An 18,513-nucleotide genomic window follows, 5' to 3' on the forward strand; every position below is an offset into this window, starting at 1 on the left:
TGCAGAGTCTCTTATCGTTCAAAGTAGAGCGGCGTTGATGAAGTTTAAAGAGATGGTGTCTTTGGTTTAGAGAGAGGGATGTTGTAAAAGAGAAAAAAGAGAATAATTAACAAGCAGGCATGAGAGAGACTTTTATAAACACAAGGATGTAGAATGAGTTTAAAGTTTTAAGCTAAATAGGAAGGCAAGTGAAGCTTGAAATGAATATTTTTGGGAAAGCCGGAATTACTTTCATTTAATGTCACATTGAAATAAAAGAAAAATTGTTTGAGCCACTGAGTGTTACCAACTTTGCAACGTTATCAAACAGGCTGAAATACATACTGATGCCTCTGTATGACCCACAAAAGCTAACAAGACCACGAGGAAGAACATTTAATTAATCTATATATCAGTGTTTAAAGGGGTTATATCTTTTAAATGGATATTCTCATATTCTTATTTTCTTTGTGTTCACAGTGAAAAAGTGAAAACTGCATGATTCCCTGTTTTTCCAGAATTACATTTTTAAAAAGGTCGCCTCTGAAATGAGCCGTTCAGAACAGGCTGCCTTCTTGCACTAGTCACCAAGTTGAGTCAAGATTTCAGCTTACCATTCTGTTACCTCCTGGCGATTCTGGCTCGTGCATAAAAGGCCGAATAACCGATCCTAGAGCGGCCATGTCTTCTACAACTTTGGAGTGACTGTGCAGTGCGGCCCTTCGCCCAAGTGGGGGAGGGGCTACACGGTCACTCCATATACTGTCAGCCAATGGTTTCGTTTCAGGAGGAGGGGGAGGCTTTGAAAAGATAATTAAATTCAAATATGTATACAATTTTTAAAATGAAACAAACTTTACAAACGTGATTCAAAAACACATTAGAATAATAGAAAATTGATTGCAGAGCTAAAACGTGTCCCCTTTAATGCCTGTTACAGCTGCCACCGGGTCTGTGTCCACTGAAAGGATTTACAGCATGTGCAGAAAATAACTTTAGTTACATGTTCCACTAAAGAGATCACAGTGAGTGGTCTGTTTGACAGTTAAAAGGATGTTTTTCTTTAGAGAATACTTCAGTAACGTACAGGAATCAGAAAAGGGAAAAGATGTGTAAGTTTGTCCACAGGGGACACCAGAATCGAATCAGAATAAAAGTTGCTCAGTTACTTTAAGTTGCGAAACATACACAGGTTTGTTACGTAGTGTAAATATGTAAGTATGTAATAAATCCCAAGCCATGATATTGTATTTAAGTGCATAAACGTAACCAAACTGCATCTTATTTGCAAAGTTAGCCCCATGTTGATTCTGTTTGCACATCCAAAACTCAATAATGTTGCTCATGCTTAAAACTGGATGCTGCTTATTTCTTATTTCTTACTTGTGCACTTTATTGAGAAAGAAACTCAATGGTCACTGCTTTTTTATGGACAACTTGGCAACTTTATTTTGAAAGGCTAAACAAAGGTTTCATATTTATCATGGCTCACTTGGCTGCTTTAATTTGAGCGGCTATCTTTATGTGAATTCCTTTTAATTGCTAACTTGACTGCAGAGTCCTGCAGCTCTGCAGAGATACATAGAACATTTTGAAGCACAGGGCCACTGAACAAGCTGCTATATTTGGCGAGTTGGGAGCAAGAACATGTTGCGTGTGCAGCTCTTTATCTAAGTACATTTTTAACTCTGTTTTGGTCTCCACCGTCCCCAAAGACAGATTTGTGGCTCATTGGCTGCTAAATGAGATGCTTTGTTTGGTCACTGCTGTCTTTGTGAGCAGTTCCTGGTAACTGGTAACATCAGAAACTCAACTGTTTGTTTTTTGCTTTGAAAGGCTCAGACTGGAGTTCACAGTGAATTTGCTTGTTGTGAAACTACAACAAGAGGCTTAAACACAGTGTGCTGTTGAAATCTTCTTTGCATACTCATCTTCTTTTTAATATTACTTTTCTTTGTTAAACTCAACGTTTTGCAGGATGCAGAGCGATGAGGTCATGTATTTATCTGTGGCTACGTAAGATTATTAAGTACAGTTAGTAAAGTTACCTAAGGCGTACTGGCTTAACGTTATCGTCACACCATGGTGTCATGAGGTGTGCTCCGCTGTCCTAAGAAATGTCCGAGGGCTGAGTAATGTAAATATGCCCCTTTGTCCTCATAGACAGCTGCGTAAGAGTTAGTTACCAACAATGTTTTATATTGAAATAAAAATACATATTTTAAGGTAAAATCGACAAAGCGTAAAACCAGTACCGTTGCATGGGCTGTGTGTAACCGCACAGGGCCTCGCATCTCTAAAGGGCCTCGCACCAGGTCTGCAGCAACACTTAGTAGCTCATCTCTGCTGGAAAACCGCAGACCTGGCAACCCTGGCTTCACATCCTGCATTTTTTTTAAATGATATACAATATTTTTAAGACTGTTGTTGACCCACCATGATTCTTAAATGAATGTTTGTCAATTCCATTACGCACACTCAAAAATCTAACAACAAATGATTCCGTTTTTTTTCCATTCTCGATATTGCGTTGTTACGTAGTGCTCCATCTCGCTGCTCGCTGCTAAGACGAAGGAGAAGGGAATCAATGTCGGCCGCACGAGAGCGCGACAGATTTCGTAAAACACGAGTCGGCTGCTGAGAAAAGAGAAAGGATTTTTAAAAATGAAGAATGTCATAAGCCACTGCGAGGATCGCTGGATACATGTGTCATACATACATGTGATGATGCTGTATTATTCTACTTGTTAAAAATGTATTGCACAGTTCAGTAGAACTAGGAATATCTGTGTGCGTGTGTCCATGATTTATGCATTTGCACATCAAGTTCTCACAGGGCCACACCCCCACAGCACCCCTGTGACCCCTCTGCGTAATACATACCTGTCTAGTAGGTAATTAGTAGCCAATTAAGGATGGGTTTTGAATCCTTTCAACTCCCTTAATTCTCTCCATCTTCTGAATGACCACCCGAGGTTGACCCGTGTTTCACTTTCCCGTTTGGCTTTCCTTTGCTCTTTGGTCTTTCTTTTTACTAATCCTGCTTCATTAGCCATGAGTACAAGATGTAATGAACAAAGCTTCCTCCTGCTTACTCACTTACCTCTCACTGCGAAACTTTGCCAGCGAAGTTGTAAACAAAGTCTCTTACTGCTGTAAATCGATTCGTATTTTTCCGTGGAAAACCCAACACGAACGCAGGCACTACAGAGCCATAAAGAAATAACCAATCTTGTCTCTGATGATCTCATTTTACTATGAAGAGGCACCAGTATAAGAGTAAGACTAATTCCACTCCTCACTTAACTTGTTCCTCGCCTCTTCCTTCTTCCTATAACGTGAGTTGTTGGTTATGTAAATAGAGAGCGACAGAGAGGCAGCTCTTTCCCGGCTGGATTGCAGTGCAGTGTTGGTAGTTGCCCTTTGAGTGGCCACCGCGGTGAAAGGCTGGTGGGCAGGGGTGACTCGGCCCTCTCCTCATTGTTCCCAGAGCTTGGTATTCCTCTCATAGCATGCCCCGGGCTCTAGAGGATATGCTTTTAAAGATCCCATGCCCTCCCAGTGGCCCCACTCACCTCCCTGACTCACAATTTTTTTTTGCAAACTCAACCCTTGAACTTCACGTCACCTCAGGACGAGAGGCGGGTTTATTCACAGAAGTAATGTAGGGACAAAAACAAACAAACTCCTTCCAGATCGTCATTATTATGTGTTTTGATCACACTACCACCTCCACCTTCTCCATATATCCCTCTCTCTTTCATCCCTCCTTTCTCAGGCCTCCCTCTCTCTCTCTGTCTCTCCTTCCTTTTTGCTGAGTGTCCCGCTCAGCTGGCCAGCACCTTTTCAATCTTTGCCTGGGGAATTGTCCCCTGCATGTCAAGTGTAGCCATTAGAAGGAAGGGTTTGGATGAGAGGTGCTTTTCAGGTCCCCGTCCCCCTCACCTTTGAATGGAGACAATAAAGCTGCTCTGTATGTCCAGATGACCACACACAAACACAAACACGTACACACACACAACCCTGCCAGGGAACCTTCTAGTGTCCTGCAGAAGTGAGGGACCATACACTAAACTCACATTGCAGGGAACGGGGGGTATTACATAACAAAGCCAAAGCTATGTAGTTAAAACAACCTTACCTGAGTGCAAGGTAACTAAATGACAAGGTGTGCAGTAGTTCCTCTCAACTTTCCATGGGCATCTAAATTATGAGTTAAGCAGTAAAAGTTTGGATATCGCCTTGCTTCTTCAGGAGGAGGCGGGTTGCGTGGTGGGTTCAGCAAAGAACAATACCGTCGTCAGAGGCTGCTGCCTGTTTGTTTAAGACAGTCTGACCACAGTGGTTTCCAAATCTAACCCATGTGTTTTGTTTTAACCATGACCGAGGAGGTCCCCCAACCAAGCAATTACAAAAAAAACCCACAATGCAATCTTTCTGTTAACCCCTTAAATCATGACGATGACCATAACCCCTTCAAGATCCCATCCATCCGTTATCTATCCTGTTAAGGGTCGCCAGGGGGCTGGAGCCTATCCCAGCTGTCATTGGGCAAGAGGCAGAGTTACACGTGGACTGATCGCCTGTCAATCACAGGGCTGACACACAGAGACAGGCAACTGCTCTGTTCGAAATGCCATACTATACTAGCAGTACGTACTGATGTGGCGAAAATGTAGTATGCAGTATGCAAACAAAAGCAAAATGTGCAGTATGCCAAAGATGCCCGGATGTCGTACTGATTCAGAGAAAATCTCCAGTATGCATCGGACCAGTCTACCTCGCCTACTGTATCCCACAATGCAAAGCGCTGGAACGTCACAGCAGCAGTTGAAATGATGGACAGCAGCAGCATTCCAGCAGAAGGGGGCGCTATAGCTAAAGAAGCAGCGGTTATTGTTTATTTCCGCCTGGCGTAGCATACTGCAAAATGAATTTGAAAAGCTCCTCCATACTACAGACTACCGCCGAACGCAGTATGCAGTATGTAGCATGTAGAATATAGTAACGGCATTTCGAACACAGACAACCTTTTACACTCACTTTCACACCTACAGATAGTGGAGATCACCAGTGAACCTAACGAGCACGTCTTTGGACTGTGGGAGGAAGCAGGAGTACCTGGAGGGAACATGCAAACTCCACAAAGAAAGGCCCGCGAGGTCCGAACCAGGAGTCGTAATGTTCTAGCTGTGAGGCGACAGCGCTAACCACTGCACCACCATGCAGCCCTTTAAGTGCCCGTGATATGTCTTGCATTGATTGTCACTTACGTTCCAGTATGTGGCCAGCAGTGTGTGGTGTTTTAAACGTTAGAGGTTATGGCTCATCCTGGTAAAGTCATGTTTAACTTATCAGTGCATGGCATGTGTGCATCTATGGAACCTTTAAGACAACATTTTGACTAATGTGCATCATCATAAGTAGAGATAAGTTAACCCAGGAGGGCAGATTCTTCCCCAACTGCTTCTCCTACTGTTTGTTCATGAACCTGTACCTTTGTCATGTAGATTCAAAAACACCTTTATCATCTAAGTGACACCAGCTCTCTGTTCCTTTGTGTCAGCAGTCTTAAAACAACATGACCCTGTCCCAGCTCAACGCCTCGAGCTTGCTGACTTCTCTTAATGAGAGCGGCCACATCACAGATTACAGGAGACACCTTTAATTGTTCCACTTCCTCTTTGGATTTGTCTGTTGGAGCTTATTCCAGGAGATACACACTTTGAGTTTCAAGCTTTTCTTAGCTGCACCAAGGCCCCAACGATCCCTTCTGCTGATAGCTCCAGCGCAAGAGCAAGATATCGGATACAGAACTCTGCTGAACGTGATAACCATCAGATTTTTCAAAGATAAAAGTTGATCGGTAAAACGCCTGTACTCATGTTTCCACTGACATGCACATATTTTTTAGATAATACATCAAGAACCAATCATCCTCAAAACTGACCGTACGTAATTGGCGATGAAATCTTTCACTTTCGGATAAAGCTCCTGTCATTATATGGGCCTTATACATCACAGCCAATGAGACATGCCCGTGTGAAGGGACAGCGGGATCCAGGCCCAGACATCGTACTTGGCAATCTTAAGCCCTGAAAACTATGAGGAAACTTAAAGCACACTCTCTTTAAGGACACAACACAAACTTGGCATTCGGCACATTCTCCACCAGCTCCTTTAAAGCCACGGGTGTCAGGACTTGTTACTCTCTCTGCTAGCCTTTCACAAGATGTGGCAGCATGCTTTTCTGAGGAGCGGACCCTGACAACCTTATCTAAAAGGTCTCTTAAGTGCCCGGCTTTAGAAAATGACTTACAGGAAGTTTTAAAAACACACATTAAAACAAGCTGGAGGGAGATCAGAGAATGGAAGGGGGTCATTGTAAGCCGTGCGACGGTGCTCCCAGGCCCACCACCACGGGTTTGTATAAGCCCCTTACTGATAATGCGCCATACAGTCTGGCCCCCATTCTTGCCTCCTTGACTGACAAAGTCACTCATACCAGCGGATTAGCAGGCTGCACAGGGGCCCTCCACTTTTAAATGGCAGAGGTTGTCTGTAATGTGCCCATGATGGACGTGCTGCAACATGTAGCAGCTAGTTCCAGCGCTCCACCACCCTCCACCTCTATGTCCCTTTAAGCCTTCTCCCATCCCTCCCTCCGTCCATTCTCCCCCTCCTCCCCCCTCACTCATTGTATATCTGTGTTGTGTAGTATGAATCAGGTGGGAGGCCTGTGCTCGGCCTGCAGCAACAAGAATGTAAAGATAATCTTCAGGTGGCTGGTACACACACCGGCTTATTCCCGGAGCTGATTGCTGACCTCTCTGTCTAATACGTGGAGGGCAAGGAAAACACCGCTCCCGAGGAAACGTAAAGCCCCTCTTTAAAATCTCACCGGCTTTTTAGTAAACCCCACTGAGGAGGCACAAACAAGTGCTGCTGCTCACATGCATTCCAACCGCATATAAACACGGGACAAAGACGTGGAAAGTCCCTCATGAAATGCATGCAAAGTGTATCATCAGACGTAAAGCGTAAAGAACGTGCAGAGAGAGTAACCCTTCGATTCCACAGGATCCGTCTCCGGCGCGTTCTGTGTGCGCCATTCAAGTCAATGCTCGTAATTTCCACAGCACACGCCACGGTCCGTCTCCAGCGTCCCAGAATCGCCTCTCCACTCTGCTCCGCAAAAGATACGCGCCGGGTCTATTTTTGACGGAGGCCGCTTCAAGCACGCGTCAAGCTGAACAGAGCAGATCGTTCCAAACAGGAAGTCACACACGAAAACAGCATACAGCATCCAGTCTTTTCAAAATAGAACACCATGTACAGACAACAACAAAGAACTGAAATCTTGAAAAAGAACACTTTTAATTAAGGAGCGTCCTCAGCCATGGTAGAAGCACAAAAATCACAGAATGATCTCCAGGTGAGCAGATAATCAACCTCGGAGGTGCAAACTGTCACTTGATTTCGCAATTCTTCATCTTGTGTTCTCACGAATCCAGCTGCTTTGGCCAGCTCTCTGCTGCGCTGACGGACCAGAACCGCGGCACAGACGGAACGGACCGGAGACGTAAAAGGGTAATGTTGCACATCGTGTATTACGAGCCTCTTTGTTGCATGCTTTAAACTGATTTTAAGAACTTGGTAATTTAAATTTTATATTGTGTTTTTAAGTTTTTAGGGTGACTCAAATCATCTGTCAGGGACTACAGATGAAAAATAGCCTCTTGGCTAACTCTGGCACATTTACAGCAACGTTCCTTAGTGTACACTGTCCCTGTTAAATAAACTAATAGTAACGTGGCATCAGTACTCTTCTTGAACTGTTCAAAATGTGTGACTCATTTTTCCGTATTAATGGTTGAAGTCTGAATTAGGAGGGACGGGCTGCAGGGCTCGATGATTACCATATGAAGTGACTCACATCTACAATTAACATTAAACTGTGTTTGAATCGACGGTCAACATTTTGAAAGGTGTGGTGACTCAGCTATGATGTCAGGGAAACAAAGCTATGACAGGTGTCATTGCAACAAACTCTACTTTAATGGAAATATACACCGTGTTAAAGGGGTTCTGGTACACAGCACGGCCTGAGCAGCACCAGATTGCAGACACACAAAGTTAGCAAATAACTGGTGAATATAGTGGAGCATACAGCCGCCAGAGAGTCAGCCATTTTTTCTTTGTGATTTGTTGAAACTAAAGCAACACCACAAGGAGGATCAGAATAAAATGGGCCTGTTTTCTTTTCTTTTTTTGACCTTCTATGCCTTTATTGAGAGAGAGGACAGAGGATGGTGTCAGAGATGGGGGAGGAGAGAGTGGGGGTGACACGTGGCGAGGTGCCGAGGGTGGGAGTTGAACCCCAGGCCGCCACATCAAGAACTGAGCCTCTGTTTGAGGGACGCATGTTGTAGCCGCTGAGCTAAACCGGCACCCTGGCTTGTTTTCTAACATGTTAGACAAACCAAAACCGAAAGGAAGTTAAGTCAACAATATACCACATAACAAATGTCATCTTCTTTATTTCATTTTATTTCAGAATAATTCTCAGAGGTGTGGAATCAAAGAAGTTTCATTCTTTACGAGCTGTGTATTAAATCCAATAAGACAAATTGACTCTGTTGGTTACAGAAACGTGACTTTTACCTTCAACAGTTCAGAAAGTTTTAGCTTCTCTCCTCTCTGTATTCTTTCAGTTTTTCTCAACAGATGGCTTGCATGCCATTCATTAGCGTGAATGACAAGTTGAACCACTACCAACCAGTTCTTAGTGATAATAACAATGCAGGGCTCATCGGATCCAAAGTGAACACTTTCTTTTCATACTTTCCTTTTCACAGATTGAAGCATTTAGGCAACAACCTAACAGCCCCCGAGGACTCGGGATGCATCGCTGCCTTCATCAAGGACACTTCACGTGCGGCTGACGGGTGGCTCGAGTCCCGAGCCTTCGTGTAATGATTTAATCAACGTCAAGAGGCGAACTGGTAAGTTAAGGTAAGAGAAGTTATTGTATCAGAAAGGGAAGGTAGGAAAATTCTCCACTTTGGCTCAAATGGAAACACACTGGCTCATTCCCACCACAGTTTCCACCTCTCATGGAAAACTACATTAACAGGTTGTTACAGTGAGTGAAAACAGCCTGTGTGCAGACACAATAAACAATGACTGCAATGAAATCCATTGTTGGAGCTATTACAAGTATGCCCTGCAGGTGTGATTAAGCCCCAGCTGTCTGGGCTAAGAACATCCGGTTGATGCCAAATGGGGCATACCTGCGTCTTGTGTCAGGCGTGTGTCAGCTGTGTGTTTAATAGTATAACCATATAAGGGCTTCTCAATGTGTGGCCCTGTTATTATGAGATACAAGGTCCAGACGACTTCCTGCTCGTATGAGTTATGAAATGATTGTGGTAGCATGGATTTACTGGTTCAAACCCCTCCCTGGCCCTTCTGCTTACTTTTTGCTCAAGTAAGTAGTTTCCACATTGCAAGCTCATCCGCTGTACGTGTGTGTGTGTGCGTGCGTGTGTGTGTGTGGGTGTGCGTACGCAGCCAGACAGATGTCTGAGGCCTTGCTTACGCCAGATGATGAGGTGGAGCACCTGTACACTGACTTACTCATTCATACACACACACACACACACACACACATATAAACACACAGTGTAGATTGTCTGGATCTGGGATTACAACTGGCTCTTCTTCAGAGCACCTGAGTCACACTTTGTGTTTCAGACATTTATCAATAATAATTAAATCACTATTCCGTTCTGTTAGAGATGAGTCTGAGTTACTCACATCGCTCGTGACTTGAATTCAACCAGGTAAAATCTAGGAACCAAACATCAACCTGACAATAAAGCACGGGCATTAGAAATCAAACGATCCAGCCGATGCACTGAAAGGATTTTTACAGCTTTGAAAGAAATATATCGAAATGTCATTTTCAGTCTTCAGAGAACCAAAACACTTTGACTTGCTGTTTCCTTATCAAGCCCTCAAAGACGTAGTTCTTGCCTTGAAGGACTTCAATCTTAAATGACTTCACAGTTGAGTTTGCAGGTTGGAGACTTGAATGGAACTTTTTTAATGAAGATATAACTTACATAATTTGAGACTTGACTTGGGAATCGACTTGGACTTACCCTTACATACTCCAGATGTGCTTTGTCTTAAGGCATGGTCAGACATAGAAAATGTATCTCGGTTTTGTCTCAGATGGAACTTGAAAGCGGACTCGGTGGCTTGCAGCTCAGATGTCTTTAAACTTTGTTTGGCCTGGACTATTTGCAACATAAATCACTCAATTGACTGTAAGGGACTTAAAGGAAGTTGGTTCAAATGCCTCATCTTCATCGTCGATCAGGTAAATATTCAGCCAGGGCTTTGAAAGATATTCCTGCTGGCAGTCCTCTACATAAACATGAACATAAACAATCCTCTCTCCAACTTTAACTCACATTTCCACCGTCCTGTTCTGGTAATATCACCACCCGCGAGATATCAGAGCGAGACTTCTCCTTAGAAGCACTTCAGTTTCTGGTTACACAAAAAGGATCTTTGATGACCTTTGTAGGGATCATGTCCGTAATGTTGTCAGACACTTGGAGTAACAATGTGAGCCTGTCAGTGGCAAAATTAAGCACTTTCAGAGGACGTACTCTGATTGGGCACAACTGCCCCAGGGGATTATGTTGCATCCACTTCGGTCGTATCACGGCTATGCTGGGCCGATTCCAAAAGTTTTTGTTCCTATGAGTCATTTCGACACCCAAATTTGTAAAAAATGGGGCCCAGGTTTAAAAATACCAAACTTCTCCTTTAAGTTGAACATTGACTTGCGTCCAAAAGACTTGAGACTTCACTTAAACTCATTAGATGCTTTCAGAAATGATTTGGACGACTTTGATACTGAACATCGACCAAAGCGCGAATGACTTGGGCTTCCTTGGTTTGCTCTGAAGCACTTTACACTGACTTTAGTCCTGGTCTGACGGACTGGACATTTGTCTGACGGACTTGTAGGTCAGTTAACTTAAGACCTGACTTGACTTGAAACTTAAACTTGTATTAAATTACTTAAGGGATGACTTAGATGGTTAAGAACTCAAATGCATTGAGACTGAACTTGGATTAGAGCCCAAGTTACTAAGAACTTGACTTGAACTTTCTCTCAAATACTGGATTAGAGACTTGGTCTGAAAGACACGAGGCCTGGCATTGGCCTTAAAGTACTTGTACGTCAGTTTCATTGTAAATATGTAAATGGTATCAGCCCTGAATGGTTGACCTTAAAAGTTTGGCTCACTGGAGAAGATCTTGTCAGAACAGGTAACAAACTGCTTGTTGTATTACTTCAGTTTTTAAGCCTTTCAGATATGGATGCGTTAAATGGTAATCTGATATGAGAAGATGCACTGAAGATATATTCCTAATTATAGAGAATAGAAATGCCATAAATGTGAACTCTTTACAGCCTCTTTTCCCTTAAGGCAGAATGGGAAACCACCAAATGTTGATGCTAATTGTTGAATGGATCGCCACAGGCACAGGAGAAAACAAAGAGAGGTTAAAGGAAACATAACTTATTTCTATTGATATGTTGATTGACACTGAGATAGACCAATCAGTTCATGTACAGGCCTCAGCAAACAGTGGACAGGACAGAGGATTTCATTGGGAATCATAAGAAAACACAAACAAGCAGGTCCACTGAGTGATTTGCGAGCGAGAGGGTGTTAACTTACTGCTGCTGCTTAATATGTTGATGATACCCCTGATGTGGATTTCTGGTAAATCCCTGAGGCTTTACTACTGCCCGGTTAGACCTAAACACAACCCTTCCCTGTTATTGCAAGGGATTCTCAATAGAGCCAATCCAACACGAGCTACAGTTACCACTGATCCCGCTGGTGTTGGGAAAGCATGCAAAGCATTTGAGTCTGTCCCGGCGAGCCCTATTACTCATGGTCAATAATCCTGCTGGTCCTGTAAGGAGCATTCAGATGGAAACACACCCAGAGAAAGCGAAGGGAAGGAAATGGGAGGAAAAGATTGGACAGGAAAGGACACAGGACGACAGACAGACAAGAGGGTGGGCAGGTGGAAAGGACAAAGGTGAGGGAAAGGTAGAGGAGATGAAAGATGAAGGGATGAAGAAGAGATAAAAATGAGGAAGCAAAGCTCAGATGAGATTGAGTTTCCTGGACTTCTGTGTGTTTAACTTTGTGATGGACAAATCCTGAAGAGGTGAGAAGGATGAATGTGTTGTTATAATGAAAGATTAGACACAGACATGCAATATCCGCCAAAAGCAATAGTAGAACACTTGTTCTGTTTTTCTATGGAAGACAAATTCCAACACGGTGCCACTCCAAACCCCTCAAATATGGCAGCTCAATCAGTGATTATATACTTTAGTACATGACCGTCTCCGAACCTCCCTAGCGTCAGCTTTGCACCTGCAGCGCTCTGTGGTCAAGTTAGCAAAAATGTATTTGCAGTAAAATTTTTAAAAACAGGTCAAGTCAAATTCCTTGTATGTGTTTGCATACTTGGCTGATATAAGGCACCAAAAACAGCTTGGTTATGTTTAGGCACAAATATTATTTGATTAAAGGTATAATCTCGAAGATTTTCATGTAAATAAATGTCTGTTAAGTCTCTATCTATCGCAGAATGAGGTAACACAATGGTGTTTGAGCCGATGGCCCACTGATGAAAGCTTTTGCATTTGCAGTATTACAGACTGGGTGTCTGTGCCGACTTTCACGCAAAAAACCACAAGCGGTGCCCAGTTAGTGACGCGTTTTCCATCAGCCAGCAGTGGTTGGTCTGCCAGAGAGGGTAGGCGGAGCTAAGCGGCTGCTTTTCCGCTCTCTGCAAGTGTTGCGAGTAAACAGTAATCTACTATGGCTGAACAAACAAAGAAAAGATGGATGACTACAGATACAACTTCAACAAGAAGTGAAAATCCAAAGAAAAAGAAACAAACTCGACGCTCAGATGAAGCAAACAGTCTGAAAAGGAAAGCGACCGTCAGCCAGGAAAATCAAGAGTTACAACCGGAGCCAACCGTGGACGTCACACATGCAGCACTGTCTGGATATCTGGGAAGTGTTCTCCTGTAATTACCGTTTATCACCATAGGTGCCGCCAAAGAGAAGGAAACTGAGATGTTTGAGATTACAACTTAAAAAAATAAAATACATGTATATATACAATACATAGACATTAATTACATAACTGATGAGCCATGATTTTTTTATGTTACTAACTGAACAAACGCAACAAGGTTGACAAACTAGTTTACCTCAGGCAAGAGACACTTTTGGTTTCGTACAGGAATCAGACCTTGTTCTTCAGAAACCACTAAGGGGACTTTTGTGGTGTTATACAGCATCTTTGGTATCATATCGTCTTCATTTTAAAATGTATTTTAAAATTGTTATCCTGCTAGTAATCCCCATTTGTAATGACCTTTGAAACAATAAATAAGTGCTAAGGTACGTGCAAAATCACACAATCAGTTATGTAATTAATGTCTGTCACTAACAAATGCAACAAGGTTGCCAAACTAGATTACCTCAGGCAAGAGACACCTATGATTTCATACATGAATCAAATCTTAGTCTCCTTGTTCAGAAACCACCCTAAGGGGACTTTTATGGTCTTCACACAACATTAACTGACTTCCAACGATGTCAGCTTGTTCTGATGTGCTGTTGAAAAGAAATATTAGGATTGCAAAACTCACCGTAACCTCTTTTAATCTTACATAAGGTATTAGTGATAAGAAGCGAATGAGCATAGTCTTATTAAAATAGAACGTTGACTCTATACATGTGATCCACTTTACCCTCTGTGCCACCTGACTCTAGAGGCCCAATCTAATCAGGTCACTACAGCCGGCCTGCGGCTCCAGGACCAGGCCACTGCGTCCTTACCTCAGCTGATATACATGGTCAAGAGAAGGAAGTGTCTGAGATAACCGAGGCGTTTCTCAGTCAGACAGGCATGAGGTAAGTCAGCAGGAATCTCTCACAGGGCATTACCTCAGTCTGCAGGCCTACCAGCCGCTGTTGGGACTGTCTAGAGAAAAAAAAAGAAATGAAAAGACACGCCCCGGAGATGGTTCCTATTTTAGGCTCTGAGTTCTTCGTCATTATTATGATTGTCTGCTGTTGGGGAGAAAACCCCATGATTCATATTTACACATTGTGAGGTTAGCTCGGGTTTTTTTCTGTGTAATTAAAGACCATGTCTGCTCTTGCTCAAGTACGTGTGTGTCAATTTGTCAAATGACTTCACACATTGTTTTTTCAGAAGCTGAAATAAGTAGCAGATTAGTTTTTTGGTGGATTTGTTGCAGGCTGAGATGCTTTCAAGCAGACAGATTCTGTTTCTTTTCCAGTCGCTGCCTCGTCTTGTTATCCTCAAAAGCAATAGTGTTTTTCTTCTTTGACAGTAACCTGTGCGGCTTCCTGGCACAGCCGCAAGGAATGTTCAGAATGCACCTGAAAAAGTCAACAATAAAAGTATTTAGGGGACATTAAATTGCACACAATGACTGCCTAGTACAACAGATGCCTTTGTTGTGTGTGCTGCAGCTCACCGCAGAGGTACAGCACGGACAGGGATCCTATTCTGCCGTGTAATCTGAGATAAAAAAAGAGAAGTGTAGGGGAAAAGCCTTTAGAGGGTGGGTAACTTCAGATGCTATCGCCTCTTCTGCATCATCTGAGCCATCAGAGACAATCAAAGACTGTGTGTGGCACACTCGCTCACCCTGATCCCGAGCCAAGGCGCCGCAAAATTAATTTTGATCCAAGCGATATACACAAGCCTGAGCCATGCGTCCACGCCCAGAGAGGACCCCACACCCCAAACCATCCCAGCGCCTGCTCCTCTCATGTTTCTGACTCTGTGCTATCAAACACAAGGTGGATAAAACTACAGGAATGTCAGTTTATCAGACCCCGTCTCTACGCCTGTGACGATATATGAACTCGTCCCATCTGATAGCGAGCAAAAGTAAACGTTTCTCTGTCACTGTTCATCACCCGGAGATACCAGGGATTTGTTGTTTTTCAGTTTTGTTTTTCCTCACCTCTCCGGTTTATCTCTCTTGGCAGCTGGCGCCAGGCATGCGTTGGAAGAGAGGAGCATTGTTTTCCTTCGCACTGTCAGGGAGGCTGTTTAAACCTGAAGGATTCCAGCATTACGTAGCTTCTGTGCACACACATGCAAACTTTTCTTTTACTTGCTTTAGACCTTGTATCCCATCAGAACCCTTAAACTCCTAAACTTAAAAAAGATTCTGATCAATGCACAGTGAAAAAGTGAATTCTTGAGGATGAAGTTTGGAAATTATGAGAACATAACTGGATATTGGAGACTAAGTTGCCTCTTTGAAATGGTTGAAGAGTAACTGTTCATGACCTTACACTCACCAATTTCTTTCCAAATAGTATGCCTTTTACTTACTTAAAAGTTACTCATAAACATTTTCCACTTTCCCCAATACGATTGATGATTGATTTTATTTTATTATTGTGTCATGCATAAATAATATGGCCTTCTGAAAACAGGCTTACAAGGCACAATTATTTTGCAAAGAGACCAAAACACAAAGCAGTGTCACATACAGAAAATATATTTAAGAAGTAAAACGTCCTGACGTTTCTTCCAAGCTCTAGAGACAAAAGTGGCCGAACATTGAAATTAAACTGTTTTCCTCAAATGAATGTAAAGTTACTCACTCATTTAACCCTGTAAGACATAAACTATTATAGTCAAGGTGAAGAGGAAAGTCTGTTGTTGTCACCATTGTTGGGAATACTTTAAACATGTATTCCAACAGTTACTAATTACCTGTTAAAAAATGTAATCAGTAGCCTAATCCAAGGGTCACAATTTTAAAGTAACTGATTACTTTTAGTTACTTTTAGGTTACTTCAATACTAAATCTGCAAATAAAGACAAGAGAATACTTCTGTAATGCGTGAATGCCCGTTTAAATTAAAGTGGTAATTGTGCACATTTAAATGTGCTTTGTTAAGTTTGCTGTTCACACTACTTCACACTCAAACTACAAGTAAACTGCCATAAACTTGTTCCAGTCTGGAGCTTGTGTTTTTACCCACACCATCCCGGCCGCGGCCGTCACAAATAATTTTTCAGTAGAAGAAGACTACAACAGGTTAGCTAACATTTTTAACTGGAATTCTGTGCAGCTAACGTTAGCGGTCGGTCTTACCTGTGAACGTTAAACGTTTAAATTAGATGCTTGGGGAAGGCAGAACTTGCACTGTGCTGTCATGTTGATCCCATTTTCTCCTTGGCAACTTTGAGGAGCGGTGTTGTGAGACTTGTGTGTCGTGAAGTGTCATAACGTGTGCGCGCAGGTGCATGGTGTTATCAGAGACGCTCAGACAGACAGTTTAGAAATGAGACGCCAGATACATCTTCAAAAATAAGTGAAAATCCAAAGAAAAAGAAAAACTCGACGCTCAGATGAAGCAAACAGTCTGAAAAGGAAAGCGACCGTCAGCCAGGAAAATCAAGAGTTACAACCGGAGCCAACCGTGGACGTCACACATGCAGCACTGTCTGGATATCTGGGACGTGTGCTCCTGTAATTACCGTTTATCACCACAGGTGCCGCCAAAGAGAACGAAACTGAAATGTTTGAGATTACAACTTTACGGTCAAGGTAAAAAAATCACGGTTTGGGTTTAAAAAAGTAGTAAGGTACATGCAAAATCACACAATCAGTTATGAAGTTAATGTCTGTTACTAACTGAACAAGGTTGAAAAACTAGTTTACCTCAGGCAAGAGACACTTTTGGTTTCGTACAGGAATCAGACCTTGGTCTTTAGAAGCCACGCTAAGGGGACTTTTGTGGTGTTGTAGAGCATCTTTGGTATTATATTGTCTTCATTTTAAAATGTATTTTAAAATTATTATCCTGCTAGTAATCCCCATTTGTAATGACTGTCTCTGTAATCTAATGACCTCTTTTGTTTCTGTAACTGTTTTACTTAACGCCGTTACTTGTGTCCTGTTACTCCCCAGGCCTGGTCCTCACGTTGGTGTAACGTGGCTGTGGAGCGCAGCTGTGTGTGAAACTCTTTCTCCTCATCTGCCAAAGTGAACTGAAGCGAACAGAAGTGGTCCAAGAATCGTGCTCCAAACATGCTCGGTGTGAACACAACATGTGGCTCTTTAATCAGCGACCCCCTCAGTCTCTGTCACCCCACCACTCCTCCACATTATTCATGCCTTTGGACATCTTGCTGTTATTTGCCCCTCTTGGACCTGTTGACCGGCTAAAATTAGCTCTCTGCTGGTATTTTGGACTGATGAGGGAATTTTTCTACCACCTTTAAAAGGGAAAGGAATCCTGGTGACTAATGTGCCGTGCACTCTCAGGAGTTAAATGTAGAACCAGTATGTAAACAGTCTGGCTTTTGTTTCCGAGGAGCAGAGTTTCTGTCCACATTCAAGTGACGTCGTGTGTGAGGTAGGCTGGAAGTAATGGTGGCAGTCCGAGGGAGAGAGAAAAACTAATGCTCATTTGTGACGCAAAAATAAAAGCCTCGGATGTTTATCTCTAACGTGGCTTCCTTGTGCAGAGAGAGCACCTTGTGTTAGTATGAGCATGAGTGCTTTGTGTGTGTGTCAGAGGGGAAATTCCAGCCAGGGGGATATAAGGTGTGGCTGAGGATCATCTCTGACCACTTTAAAGCGGGGCCATCATCAGCGTTCCTGTATGACTCTCGGCCCCAGCTGCATTTCTCTCTGAGGGCTCATTATTCTGGCAGGTGCCCTATTGTCCCGTCTTTGCGGGCCTTTTCATGAACATACCGAAAACACAACACCAAAATATGCAGGGAGGAGGAGGAGGTGGAGGAGAGGAGGAGGAGGAGCAGGGGGGAGGTGATGGTGGCCTGAGTCAAAGTGAAGAAGACTCAGAAAAGTGTGGCATCAAAAGAAGAGAGGAACCTTTGTTCGGAGAGAATAGAAGCCGTTTAGATGTTTGGTGGTTGCTTGTGGGATGTGGTGATAGTGGTCACTATAAAGGAAAAGCTCAGACACTGATGTGGGGATGACTGTTTTTTATGAATGAAAACATGATGGGGCCAACAGCTGTAGCTCATGCAGCAGAGGCGTCCCCCAGCTGGCCTTAACGTGCCGTTTTTCGCTCCCTTTCTGGGTCAGTTCTGATGAATTTCACCTTCAGAGGTTTGTGCACAAATGACTGTTGTTTTCAGGGCACATACATCTCCTGCTGTGTCAGAGACTGCGTGCGTGTCTTTGTATGACCTCATGGGAAAGTTCTTTTGGTCTGGAATAAACACAACAAAGGAGCTGATGACAGATGTTTCAATAATAGAAGAACAACTGATGCTCTTGTGTTTTAATCTGGCAATGCCTGAGTGTTGGTGAGTCTTACTTACGTCTAGCCAACATCTTAAAGATAAACACACAGAATATGTGGCACACATGGG

This window comes from Semicossyphus pulcher, unplaced genomic scaffold (assembly GCF_022749685.1).
Source record: "Semicossyphus pulcher isolate SPU_LCO1_2020_fin unplaced genomic scaffold, fSemPul1.0.p SCAF_15, whole genome shotgun sequence".
NCBI classification, from domain to species: Eukaryota; Metazoa; Chordata; class Actinopteri; order Labriformes; family Labridae; genus Semicossyphus; species Semicossyphus pulcher.